Here is a 14,567-nt window from a genome sequence, read left to right on the forward strand (position 1 = left end):
CAACCTAGGAAATGCTTCATATCATCCCCTTCAGACATGTCCTCAATCCCAGTGAGTGAGAGGCCTCCCAGCTGCAAGCACTGCTGCCAAAGTAGATCCCACTTGAGCCTGATGCTCTTGTAGGGAAAGGAGCAAAGCCTGGAGCACAGCTGCTCCACTGCTAACACAGTCTGCAAACAGAGCCCGTGTGCTCAATGCCAGCCTAGCCCTAGGACAGCTGCAAGGCTCTTGTGCCAACAATGCCACTGGCACTGGGAACACCCAGATCCTTTCCCTGGGACAGACGAGAGGTCACCCCTCCCAGCACAGGTGGAGCTGAGCACACCTGGCTGAAATCATCCAATAACCTGGTGTGATAGTGGGTGGAGATGGTTCCAGCACTTGTCTGTAGTCATGGTGCTCTTTTTTTGCTAAGGCCCCCTTATCCTGGAGACAGGGAAGATTTGTCTCTCCTACCATCACCCTCTCTGCGCCACAGCAGCTCCATGCCTGATCTAGTTGAAGGCATCCCTGCTCATTGCACATGGGTTGGATTAGATGACCTTTAAACGTCCCTTCCAACCCCAACCATTCTGTAACTCAACGATTCCATGCCCTCTTGCTGCTGCCATGCAGGGTGCTGATAAGTCCAGGCAGCTGCCCCAGCCCAGCTCCCAGACGAGCCCCAGAGAGCACTGTAAGAAGGCACATCATGGCAGTCCTTCTGTGAGACCTGGAGTCAGCAATGCCTCAGAGCATGCCCAGGTCACAGGGCAGCACAGACCAGGAGCCATCCCAGGCCCTGTGGGGAAGGGATGATGGAGGGTGCAAAGCAGGAGAGCAAAGAACCACCTGTGACAGGATCACTCCCGGTGTGAGCGTGGCTCCCCACCTGTGTGAACACCAAGTGCAGCCTCCACAGCTGCATCCCACTGCCTCTCTCAGAAGCCCACATGTGACTTTCATGTCGTTTGGTATTTGCAGTGACAGAAGGATGGACAGGTTATCCTCTGACTTTGCTGCCGTCCCCTTTATCTTCATGGGAATTTAGTCCTCATCTGGCTTCTCTTTTCTTCTTATTCCCATCGTTGTTTTATCCCAGCATTCAAATAGCTCTTTTGTATTTCTTAGCTCTCCTCTACCTGCAGCACTGTTCCCTTATTCTGATACACTCTCCCCATCTCATTGAGCTCCAGGCCCCTTTGCTTTGTTCTCTCCCTATCTCTCCCTTTCTTTCTGCTAGAGCCTTGTTCCTTTTCTTGTTGTGATTTGTCTTCCCTGCTCTGTCCCTTTCACTCATCTATTCTCCTTATCTTTTTTTGCTTCTTCCTCTTCCTTTTCCCAGTCTTTGCACTCCCCCCCTTCCTCTATGTGCCTTTGTCTGTAAGGAGTTGAAAGTTAAAAGCTTTTCCAACTTGATCCTGAGCAGCTTTCCCTGGTGCTTTCATCTCCACAACACATTTGTAAAACTGCTCAGACTGAAGAGCCATGACACACACAACTGAAGGAATATCAGAATGAAACAGGACTCCCAACATGGAATGGAAATCTGCCTTCTCCAGAAAAAAATCTCCCTGGTTCACTAACACTGAGGTTCTCTCTCCACAGTTCCTTAAAGCACAACATAAAACCTAATTATCAAGATTTCCCCTTCCTGACCTCATCCTCCTCTGTGGTGTGTTCGGTGCTGCAAGGGGCAGATACAGGAGTGTCTGAGAGCTCCCCATCATCTGCCAAAAAGTAGCCGTGACCGACCTGCTCTCCCTCCCCCCGTGGCTATCAGGTCCTGCCAGGTGTGTCAGTCCTGCTGCATCACAATCTGCTAGCCAGAGGGAAGAGCTGGTCACACCAGGAAAGATGCTCTGGCTCTTGCCCAGCCCTGCTCCTACTCCTTCTTCATGCAAAGATGGCAGAGACCTGGCAAACTCTCCCAGCTGATGTGTCACCAGCTCCTCTCAGCTGCCAAAAGGAGTTCTTTCTTACCTCCTTCTCGTGTTCTGTGCAGGGTCCAGCATTGTTTGTTTGGGGTGGAGCAGCTGCAGGAAAACACAGGGAAGTGGTGCTTTCGATCCACTTTGCCTGGTGCTCCTGTGCAGCCTGTGCTCTGCAGGGTTCATGTGTGAGCATGGTTGATCTTACCTGTGATAGTGGCAGGGAAACCAGTTACCAGTACAGGTCTGTGCTGTGTCACACCAAGCAAGCCAAAGTGCTGTCTGCTTACTTGGAAATTTGTTGCTGAGAAGCCCATGAATCCTGGCTATTCTCACAACTCTGTGAGAGATTAATCTTGCTAAATCCTCCTACTCCTTCCCTATTGGAGAAACAGATTCAGCACAGGACAAGCTTTGTGACTCACCTCTCTGTTGGCAGAGCCATCTCCCATTAATCTAACTCCCTGTCTAATGTCCACATTTGGCAGGCAGGCAATCCATCTCCAGTCCAGCTCCGTCCAGGATCCAGCTCCTCTGTCAGTCAGAGCCTCCCTAACGCTGGGTGTCCTGCAGGGCTTCTCCCTGGCAGGACAAGGGCAGCCTGCAGCCCACTGCCCAGGATCACAGCAGGGGACAGAATCTGGGATGGATGGGTACTTGTTAGGCAAAATGGTACCTGACAGTGGCTGCTGGACTCAGCACCTGCCCAGCAGAGCTGTGTTCATTCCCTGACCTCACCCTACCTCATCCCAGCAGAACCAGCAGAGATTCACACAGCTCAGTCCCACCATTCTTGCTCTTTGTGGGGGCAGGATTCAGCCCTCCAAAGTTCACCCTGAAAGGAGCTGAGCACTGAGTGTCAGGACTGGCAGAGAGGGCTTTGCTCACAGAGCTGCAGCTCAGGATGCCATGAAAGCTGCGTGGAAGCAAGTCCCCCTGCCAAACTCCCTGCAGGGGGTCCCTGGCTAGTCACATTTGCTCCTACTGTGCTTACCAAGCACCTCTTGCCAGCTGCTCATCCTTGTCTCACATGCCTGTCTCCTCAGGGTTGCACTGTGGGATTGCCCAGGTTGCCTCCTGCCTTTTCCTGGGTGCTGCTTTGGCACAGGTCTAGGATGGACCCCATGCAGGTACCACCACATGACTTTCTTCACACCCCATGGCTCACACAGGTCCTGCAGAGCTGGGAATGCTCCATGACACACTGCAGAGCGTGCCCACACAAAAATGGAGCTGACACAACCTGGCTGGGAGGGGCACAGCCCAGTGCTTCCCTGTTTGCTGGGCACACACAAGCCAAACCCCCAAACTATTGCCCAGGGCCATTTCTCACACGCCACCCCACTTACTCTGCCAGCCAAACGCCCCTGCCTTTGCTGAGCCTCTTTGGTGCTGCTGTGGGTCTTCTCCTGGGAGCATTCCCACTGTCCCACAGATTGCTGTCGCCAGAGCCTGGCAGCTCCCCCCCCATCTTTATTCTCTCCAAGTACTGTGTCATTTGCAGACTCGGCGGTGTCAGCCTTGTGATTAGATTCCAATGCCTTTATGAATAATTTGTTGCGCAATTATAAAGCAAATATTTAATTGAACTTTATGTAAAATTGCTTCTGCCTCTGAGCACTGAACCCTGGTTTTGGGATGGGGTGTGACCCCGTCGGGCCGCAGGCGCCCCGTGACGAGGCAAACAGCAAATCCAGACCCCTTCCCCAGCAGCCTGTGCCTGCTGGCAGCCAGCTGGCCCTGGCCCCCAAACTGAGCCTCTGAGGGGGGTGCCAGGGGATGGCTCCACACTGGCCCCAGAGGCTGCTGCGGATGCACCAGCTGCAGGATTGCGGTGAGCCTCCCTTCCCTTGGGAACCTGTCCTCGGGCACAGGCAGGAGACGTGTCTTCCTCAGCTGAGCAGCAGAACAAACCAGCTGGAGCATCCCCACAGTGTGACCAGTGCTGTGCTGGAAGAGCATGAAGGTTGTCACTGTAGAAAATATCATTGTGACAAGCGGATGGCAGTCAGGTTTCAGCACAAAAATAAAGACAGATGCAAAGACACTGGATTTCCTTCTTTCCGGTCCTTACCTTTCCAGGACAAGACTGGAGTATGCAGATGGGAAACCTGCACTGCAGCTGACTCTTCGAGGGAGGGAATGCCTCACTGGCCATGTCTCAACGACACGGGACACCAGTCTGAATTGATAACAAGAGTTTTGGGACCAGGGTGCCCACCCCAGGAGAGGCTGCTCAGCACATTCTGGGGCCACTGGTCTGTGCAGAAACACTCTGTGTACCATGACATCACCCACAGGCTCAGCTGGAAGAGTCTGAGCAGAGGGAGTCTGGCCACACCTCAGATTGGCCATGGCAGCGCCTCTGCACAGAAAAACATCTATATCAGCAAAACCAACAGAACTGGACGAAATCCTAATTTACCATGGTCTGTAAAAGAGGCTGAAGTGCCTATTTCCAGTGAGGCGAATTTGAAATTGAAAGAGGAAAACGAGTGCATTGAAGAGATCAGAAGCTCCTTTCCAAGCGTGTATCTGGTGCAGGTAATTGCTAACTGACCTGGAGGGGCTCTTGAAATGGACCTAATACAGCAGATTGTGCTGCTCAGAGTGGCTTCAGGGCTGGGGACAGCGTGGGCAGGCAGTGCCCCAGCCGTGTGCTGGCACGGACGGACAGGCTGGGCAGCAGGGGCTGGCATGGGAAAGGGAAGGCTTGGGGCTTCCCCCACAAGTTCCTCAGCCCGGCCAGAGCATGTACAGCTGAGAGAAAGGGCCTGGTCAGCTGCTGGAAGGTGGACACTCATCCTTGCACAGGCCTGTTTGCAGGGATGGGGGACCCAAGGCTTGGAGCCAGCCTGGAGCAGCTGTGCCGGCACACTGGGAAAGGAGGGATGGATGGGGAGTCTGCTCAGAACTTGGCAGCTGAGGCACTGGATCTGGACAACAAAGTGGGAGCTGGAATCCCTGCTCCAGTGTGAGAGGGTGCAGAAATGCAACATGCCCTGCTGAATGCATGGTAGTCATTAGTTTCTCTGCACAAACTACAGTAAAGCATATCAGATCCCTGTGGGAGCCTGGGGATATCCCCTTCTCCAGCAACACTTGCCTCTCAGCTCAGCTTGGGCAGCCCTTTTGCTCAGCTCTTGCTTTCATGGCTACAGATGAAGCAGCACAGCTTATCCTTTGGCTCCCAGCCACATGTTCCCTGCTGACAACACACCCTAGGACCAGGTCCATTAGCTTTTGCCCCCGGCAGCTTCCCTTGCTTCCCAGCCCTTGTTGCTTTTCACTCACAGACGTTAAAAGTTCCTTTCAAGATGCACCTTTCTGCTTCCTCTGCAATCCAGACATTTCTTTAATAAATCACATCTGTACTGGCTCTGTGATGTCTATTTGGCTTTGAGCTTTCATCTCCTCTGCTTGTTGTGCCCAGCGTGAAATGCTGCCACTCAGCCCGTAAAAATTAGTGATTGGGGCAGTTATTTGAGGCAGTCATTCAGCATTTGCTTTGCTGGACAAGTCCCAGACCATGGTCTGAAGAAAGCCCAATGGCAAGTGTTGGCTCTGTTAGTGTGAAGGCAGAGAGTGCCCAGGGGGTTAAGTGAGGGAGAATGACCCCTGCTCTGGGATGTGTTCACATAGTGCCCTGCCCTCAGTGGCACAGGGCACAATTCCAAGTTCTTTGCTCCCAAGAACTACATCTAGATGCACAGCTCACCGCCCAGGCTTTGCATTGGAGCTATGCCCTAGATATGCAACATAAAAAAGACAGGGAAAAGGAAATGAGGAAAGGCAGAGGTTTGGGCTCTCAGGTCTGGGCTGCTTCCAAGAACCCCAGGTAGATGGAAAGCTTAGGACAGGGGCTAAATGACATGATACAGCCTCCTTTTGTTCTCTTCTGAGGACACAAGCACACAAATCCTGCTCAGCCTCCACCACCATTAGATCCACTGCTTTTAACTGACTATATGTGTGCACACACAGCCAGTTCCCTGGTTTCCTTCATCTCCTGGCAGTCCCTCAGCACTGAGTCTAAAGTTACACTTTCCTTGTGCCATTTGTTGTCCTGATTTTGTGACTAGAAGGTTTCTCTGCATGTAAGACAAGGTTCTACAGCTTTTCCAAAGTGCGGCTGCTGGAGCCTGAGCCTCCCCAAAGACATGTTGTAAGTGCCTCATGTCCAGCCCCTGTGCTCACTCAGTTACCAAAGAATGATTCCAGCTTTCTAAAAATGTTAGTATTTTCAAACTGTGCACTTTTGTCTTCCCTACTACTTTTAAAATGGCCCAGTAAAGATATTTTTACACTAGGTTCAAGCACAGTCCATCATGTCCCTTGTGCACATAACTAACTAGTCCCCTGTTTAGTTGTTGTATGCCTGCCTTTCCTTTTTCTAGGGATACTATCCTACTAACCTACCTTGAATTTGACTTTGTACTGAAGTTAGCTGTGGCACAGAGTCACAGAAGGGCATCTCTTGGCTGTTTTCACCACTTCAGAGTGTAAAGTCTATGAGATGCTCTTGTCGGCCCCAAATCCTCCAGAGCCATGGATGTGGCTGCAGCTTTTGTGAATACGCATTCTGAATCACATTTTGCAGGCTTTTACAAGGATATGGCTTAGGGCCACATTTGTTGTAGCTTGGAGTTTTCTGGGAAACACTCCTGCTTTCTGTAGCTGCACCATATCTGTTGCCAGTGATGGTTTCTCCTCTCCAGTGGGTGTTCCTCCGGGTGGGCAGAGGAACCCCTTTGCCCAGAAGACTTCTACTGTTGGAACTTCTGACTCCTGTACATTTGCTGGTCTCTCCTGGTATGCTGTATTCAGAATTACACAGATTAGTCTGTGCTCACAATTCTCACAGATCCTCAGCTCCAAGGTTTTACTGCAGGTCTTTAATTCTGTCACGTATTGATCGACAGTTTCTGCTTGCATGAAAAGGACTGCAAATGTTAAAATGATTCATTGTTTTGTGGGATACACAGTCACATTTTGTCATGTTTCTCTTACACATTCCTTTCCTCCTCCCACCAGAAGCACAGAGACCAGGGCTCTCGCGTTAGTGCTTCTTTCATCTGCACTAATTGCTAAGTGGATCTCAAACTGCCTGACAGTTTCCGTTCTCTACTGCATCCCAGCAGGGAAGGATTTAATGCTGGACCCTGTGATACGCTTGTTAGTTCTTCCAAGAGCTCCTGGAAACCACTAAAGTTCATATTTAAATTTTGTCAGAGCCACCTTGCAGAGAGAAGTGTATGTATGAGGAAAGATTGCCTTCATTGGGGCTGAACCAGAGCTGATAAAAGTGACTTAGCTCTGAAGAGTGAATCGCAGGGAGGCAAAAATAATTTCCCAGAGTATCTTCCTGTGCCTCCTGTCCTGAGAACCAGCAATGTGCTTGGCATTGTGCAAGCACAGCCCAGAGCCCACCGCTGGCAGCACAGCCCTGGATGTGGGAGGGAGTTCTCTGCCTCCAGAGCCTATGCAGGTCAGTCAAGCAGAAGTGTGTCAGTGCTCAGCAAAGGTGGAGGAACCAGCCAAAAGCTCTGTGCTGCCATTGCTCAGCACGCTGTCGGGCTCTCCTTCCTCCCCCAGCACCGGGAGACAACAGGCTGGTGACCCTTGAGGCACCTCCAGCAGCAGCCAGCCCAGCACCCAGCTCTCCAGCAGGGCATGTTTGCCCTTCCTGGCTATGCTGCAGAGCTGCCAGGACACACACACACTGGTTTGGCATTTAACCCCTCCTGGCACCAGGCTGGCACAGCCCTGAGTGCCTCCCACAGGCAGGGAGGTCATTCCATGGCACACACGGTGATCCTCCTGCTGGTGCTGGGGAGCTGCCTCATGGCAGAGTAAAAGGCTGTAAGGGCAGCTGGGTGAAAATGAGCCCCTTGCCCCTGTGGTGCCCTGGGAGTCCTCACCTCCAGGCTGCCAGGACCTGGATGGTCATGCCCAAGAAGGGCCATGCCATATGCAGAACCTGGTTCCTTAGGGAATTCTTGAAATTACCTCTGGAGAAACAACAGCAGCCTGCACCATGGCTCTGGGGTAGGGATGAGGAGTAGGCTACACTTGCCATTTCCTTTTCTTAAACTTCAAACGTGCCATCAGACCTAAATTATTCACTTGTAATCCCTGGAGCTGGCAGTAGCTCAGAGAGGATCCAGCTCAGGTGATAAGAAGGAAGAAAGAAAAAAAAGGAACCCATTAAATTTAAAAACCTCTGAGAGTCACTAAATGTAAAAGTATATTCAGGACAGGAGCCAGAACAGCATGGGGAAGCTGGGTGCAGGCAGGGTGTGTGTAGTAAGTGGGGTACCATGAAAGATTGGTCTTGGTGGTTCTCAGTGCTCAGCTCTGTTGCCTCTTCTAACTCCCCATGGTCCTTTGTCCTGTCTCTGTGGGTGTAGGTGGAGGGAGAAAAGAGCAGGAAACACACACAGAGGGAGTAGAGCTGTGCTGGAGTGTCCAACCCAGCCTGAGAGCAGAGTCCTTTCCAAGGAGGCAGTTGGGGGCTCTCTGCAGCCAAACCCCTGGCTCAGTATTGCCAGAGAAGGTGTTGGGGATCCCCAAAGCCAAGAGGTGGAGCAGCTGTGTCACAGTGCCAGCAACACTCAGCAGCACTGTCCCCAGGGATGTGACCAAGACACCCAGGACTGCCTTGGCTCCTGCAACATCCTTGGAAAGCTTGTTTACTGGGTCCTGATGTGGTTACCAAGTTAACTGAAAACAGAGAGCAGCTTCTGGCAAGGCATGGGCTGCAGAGAGCTGGAATGAAAAGCATTTGAAATGTTTTGCTTCACCAGCCTGGCTGCCCCTCTGCCCATCAGCTTTGGTCTGCTCCTGCAGTGAGTGTTCCACCTCTGAAGCAAACTGCATCCATCAGGAAGAAACTCTCCCACCTAAGGCCTGGAAAAGTGTCCTGGCACAGCTCCCCAAGAGCCAGCACCCCTGCCTGTCTGCCAGGGACTGAGCAAGCAGCAGACACCCACGGGATTGCTGCTTTCCCTGTGCTGTGCAGGAGCATCTGCAGCCAGTGGCACAGCTGCAGCCCAGCTCAACTCCAGAGCACAGCCAGTCCAAGCCCCACACCTCTGCCTCGGGCCAGGCTGTGCAAAAAAGCAAGAGCATCTGACAACAGGGTGGTGGGCACCCACTCAGCTCAGCCCTTCCCAGAAATTCCATGGATAGCTTCCTGGGAAACAGGAGAGATGACAATGTCCTGGCTCAGTCTCAGTGGCTCTGCAGTCACAGGGCTCGACAACACCACAGGGAAGGTGTTCAGTCTGAGCTCCTTCCAGCCTGGTGGGCAGCTCTCCTTTAACCTCCACGTGCTGCCAGTGGCACATTGCAAATGGCTGTGGGGACAACAAAGAGCATCGATGGTGACAAGGACCATGTCTGCCAGCAGATCCCTGCCCCCCAATGTGCAGTGCCCTGGCACACCCCTACAGGGCCAGGGGAGGACTGCCCCTCACAGCAGCTGGGAAAAGTGGTGGCTTTAGAGTCTCGAGGGCCTCGTGCATCCTCTTGTTGCCATCCCCCAGATCTCCATCCCCAGTGCTCTGGACCCAGACCCAGACTGAGCTTTGTGTTTCCAACCTCTTGCAATACAGCTCGAGCTGCCTGAGCTGACTCAAATCCCAGGGCTCCCTGCCAGCTCCCACCTGCCTAACTGGGGGGAGAAAAGGGGCTGGAGGTGATGCCAGGGCTGCACCAGCCTGGCTTGGAGGGGGCAACCCCCGACTCTGCAGGCAGAGCAGCAGCACCTCCTGCCTTGGCTGCACCTCCCGTGATGGTGGCGGCTGCCGGCACCTGCAGGGAACACGGATCACTCCTCAGAAGAGGAGCCAGATGGGAAAGGTCTGTGTGAGCCTGATAACGGCTGCTGCTTGGCTCCCCTCCCTGGCAGGCCTGTGTGGGGCACACAAGTGCCTGTGTCTGGGGCTCCAGGAAAAGGGGGGCCGCGTGCCTCAAGGCCAGGCTGGCATCTCTGTCCTTGAGAGCCCTCAACACAGCTCCTCCTGCTAGAACATGGGAGCGTGGAGTGAATGCTCAGCCCCACCGTGAAGGACAGGTGGGAAGTGCATCCCCTTGGTGTGCTCAGACACTTGGCAGATGCTCCTCATGCCCTACAGCAAGCACAGAACTGGGTGCTGGATTGCAGAATACGAAGCCAGCACCTCTCCCCTACCAGGGCTCCAGGAAATTGTCCTTGCCCTAAGGCTCACTGAAAGGCACGGAGTGGCTGGCTCTGGACCACCAATAAGTGTAGCTGGCTCTGGACCACCCAGGGCAGGACAGGAGCCAAAAGCCAGGCACGTCCTTTGCTTGCACTCAGATGCCAGCAGAGAAGCTGTGGATGTGAGAGGTAAAGTCAGGTGACAGAGAAGAGCTGCTAGTGGCAGCAGTGCTGAAATTCACTATTGAACCACACTCTAAACTTATTTTTAAAGTTCTCTTTCCTCTGGAGATGTTGAAAACAAAGTGCCAGGTAAGCTTCCCCCAGTTTTCTGCACAGTAATCAATAAGCCATTGTTGCATCAAAACAGGTAGAAGTACCAACCCCAGTTCATTCACCCTCCACCAGAGGCACCTCAGCAAGCAAAGCAGCTCTTCACAGCTCAACACAGCACCAGAGCACAGCCAGGGCTTTTGCTCTTGCAAACCTCTCTGCACCCTTGTTATCAGCAAATCTGGAATCACCCTCCATCCCTTGCAGGTAAGGAAGGAAGTGAGAGGGATCAGCAAGGCATTGCAAAATTGGTTCTATTGCTATTTACACAGAAGTCCTTTGAAAGAACAAGGGGCTGCCCATGACCTCTCTTTCCCCCTAACAACACTGCTTGGGCCAGCAGTGCCCAGACTCTTGGGTGGTACTGCCCTTGGCTGCAGAGGCAGTAGAGGCCTTTCCTTGGGCATCCTGGCACTTTAGGGCCATGAACATCCCGGCTACCTGCTGGGACCCTCTCCGCCTCTTTCTGGGCAACTGGGCTGCAGCTCCTGGCCAGGCTCCATGGCAGGGGCTGTGCTCAGCTCCTGCTCTGCAGCACCATGGAGGGCAGGAGCAGAGCACCCTTCCCTGAGGATGGATGCAGGGGCCACTTCTGCACCAGCCAGAGAGGCTGTTCTCCCTGCCCAAGGCTGTTCTCCCTGCCCAAGGCTGGCACCTCGGTGCTGCAGCAGCCCTGTGCTGACACCCAGACCCCAGCAGAGCTGTGAAGAGCAGCCTCCCCATCACTGTTGCACCCCCCATGGACCCCACCCTTCACCAGTTCTTTGTGGCCTGGGGGTGCACAGATCCCAGCACCCCATCCCACCCCGGCTGCCGGCAGAACAAAGCCCTCTCCCGAGCAGGCTGGGCTGCCTTGCCTGTGACTAAATATTCAGAGGCACTGTGCACTAGCCCTTTGATCAGCAGTTTATCTCTCCATGCCACAAGTTTCCTGGAGCCTGGTGTTTCCGCCCCATGCCCAGCCTAGGTCCCAGGAGCCTGGGAGACAGGTGTGAGGAATTAGCTACAGGGACTAATGCTCTGACAGCAACCAGCACCAAAAGCTGGGGACAGAGTGTAATGTTTATTACATTTGAAGCAAAGCAAACATGTGGCCTACTTATGTATCTGGAGAGAATTAATTGGGGAGCTCCACAAAGCAGCAGATTATAAATTAGAATAATTTTCACCAACTTCAGCCCATTCATCTTGTTTCACACCAGGCCTGTCAGCTCAGCCTGACGCGGCCGAGTGCAGCCCCAGCCCCAGCTGCTGTCTGCTGGCACAGGAGCACTGTCAGCAGGCAGCCCCAAGGGCACAGCATGCCAAACCCCATGGGAAGCGTGTGGGGTTGAGCTGAGGCACACATCTCGAATGGAAAGCAAATTCAGAGCCTGCAGAATGGCTCCAGAGGTGCTGAGTGCCACCAGCTGTCATCTGCAGGGGTATCCAGAGTGCTCTGTTCCAGGGGCTGGCTCCAGAGGCAGCAGAGATGCTGGGCACCTGCCTTGTGCTCCTCCATCCCCCTGCACTTGCTGGCAGCCAGCAGAGTGCTGGGGGGCTGGCAGGGCTGTGCTCACCCCTCCTCATGCTCCCCACCCTGGCTACAATTCCGGGTTAGGAACCAGGCTTTCCTCTTGTGACGTAATGGACAACCTCAGGCTAAGGTCAGGTGGAGAACCCTTGGCACAGCTTAGAGGTCGCTCCTGGGGACATCACCCATGATGTGGAGGTGCCTACCTGAGCTGCTGGGAGTGCAATGCTCCACATGCCCAAGGCATTGGAGGCCTTGGATTCACACCTTGTGGAGGGGCAACAACCCCTTTGCAGACAAATTCCTGTGCAAGGAGCAGCAGGGCTCAAAAACTGACAAAGAAGCTCATGCCTGAGGACCTCCAGCCCCCACAAACCAGAGCCCAGGAGGGGCCCCAGAGGGGCACATCAAAAAATGACCCCAAGGCATTTCAGGGGTTCTCTCGTGGAGTCAAAACACCCAGAGCAGCCACTGCCTCCCAGATGGTGAGATCTTGCTGACATCTCTCAAGGCAGTGGATGAGAATAACACTGATTTGGCCTGTACTTACAGATCCCAAGGTACCATATGGATGCTGGGATCATTTCACTCCAAAAGGTCACCTGCTGCCTTGCTGGAAGGAGTTTTAAAGGAGCCGGTGGAGATGGCTGGGCAGTGCTTGTAAAGGAGGATCCATCCCTGAAGATGCAGTTCAGGTCAGACCACTGCCACCATGACCTCAACTCCTGGCCCTCCATAGTGATCAGGAGAGGACAGAACCAGAGGTGAGATCAGAGCCTCGCAGCACCCACTTGTGCAAATGACAGCACTCCTAAAAGGTGCCAGTAGGGCTCCAGACACAATCAAAATGGTTTCCACAGGGAGCAGCAAAAGTCTGGCCCAAGAGTCCTTTTAGCCTATATTGCATCTCCAGAATGGCCAGGAGCAACTGCCTGGAGCATGCAGGTGTGATGCTCTTCCTGACACTCTCCCAGACTCCAACAATTTTCCACTCAGAGAGACATGCACCAATTTATACCCAGTCTTTTCTACAAAACTATCCACAAGCAGGATGCTGCCAAGGGCTTCAGAGATGTATATAACCACCTTGTCTCAGCTGACAGGACTAGGAAAGCTTCATCCCATGGTAGGGACTCCCATCAACCTGTTTTTAGCAGCTGAAAAAACCTGCACTGACATGGGAGCTGGCAGGCTCAGCAAGCTCTCCAGAGTCCACAGTGGCAAGTTTTGTGTGATCAGGGAGTGCAGAGCTCTCCAGGCACCCAAACCCAGATGCTGCACACCCCACACAGCAGGTCCCATCCAGCTGCCTTGTCCCTCCTGGTTCTGGCTGTGTGGGATAGCCCAGGGCTTCCAGACAGGTACCAGGTGAGGTGGACCTGCCCCAGGTTGGTCCCACGTCAGAGCAGCACCCACCCCTTCCTTGCTGCTCTGTGTCAGCTGCAGCCCTTGCTCCACACCTGGCTGGCTGATAATTTGTGCCACAGAGTTTGTTCAAATGTCATTACTAATTAGTATAGAAATACTATTAGCAATGCTAATGTATTCCAAACAGTTCTGCACGTTGGCACCATGTGAAAGCAGCGCTGGGGCAGAGACCAAGGCAGCAAAGCCAGGCTTGGGCATGGACTGAGCTGAGCAGTGAAACAGCATTGTCTCCACCTCAGCACTGCTCTCCCTGGTATGGCAGTCAGGAAAAGTTGGACCAGGACAGATTTGTGCCTCTGTGTGTGTGTATGAGCACACACGTGTGTGTGGTAGGGAATCATGACAACAGAAATGACCCAGCTCGAGAATTTGAGGACAAGAGAGGGAAACTGAGAGAAAGGAACTGAGGTGGGGGTGGGGGGTAGCAATAATACTAAATGTAAAGTGGGTGAATTATTTACTGCAATAAACAACTGTGAAGTCACTTACTCTGGCTCTGTGCATCCTAAACGGGGGCCACAGCGTTTCTCACATCTCCCTAGTGTGCTGAGTGATTTTTTTTTTGCAATTGGATGCATGAAGCTGGGGTAATCTTATAAGAGACTCCAGAAGATCAGTTTAGTATTGATCATGTGCTGAATTTAAAGGCTTTCCACATCCATCTGCTGCTGCTCCTCAGGTGACAGCCCAGCAGAGACCTGGGTGCTCGCTGGGTGCCTGCACCCCAGATCCACCTCATTCAGCTGCAGCCTGTGGCTGGGCTGATGTCCAGCAGCACGGGGGGGCCAAGGCATCACACCAGAGCTCAGTTTAGGAGTCAGCAGTCACATAGCTGCTCCCCACTGAGCCTTTTGATGAAGTCCCCCAATGGATTAGTCTGCTGGTCACTGGGGCCGTCTGGATTCCAGTGGATCATACCCACACCTAACAGGGGCAGCAACTGTCAGAGAGGGACAGGAGAGGGACACGGGGTATGGAGAGCAGTTTGCACAGACCAGCACTTAATGCCAACACCCTGCACCAAGAATGACAGCACCTGGCACTGTCCCCAAGGAGATGCCAGCTGCCACAGCACAGAGACCTGTTCAGCACAGCCCTTACCAGCTCTCACACAGGTGCTGCCAGGAGCTGTTGCTTCCTGCATGGAGCAAAGAGTCAGCCCTGGGCATGGAGGAGGGGGGTCCAAGCACTTGGTGCTGCT

The sequence above is a fragment of the Chiroxiphia lanceolata genome, chromosome 17 (genome assembly GCF_009829145.1).
Source record: "Chiroxiphia lanceolata isolate bChiLan1 chromosome 17, bChiLan1.pri, whole genome shotgun sequence".
Classification (NCBI taxonomy): domain Eukaryota; kingdom Metazoa; phylum Chordata; class Aves; order Passeriformes; family Pipridae; genus Chiroxiphia; species Chiroxiphia lanceolata.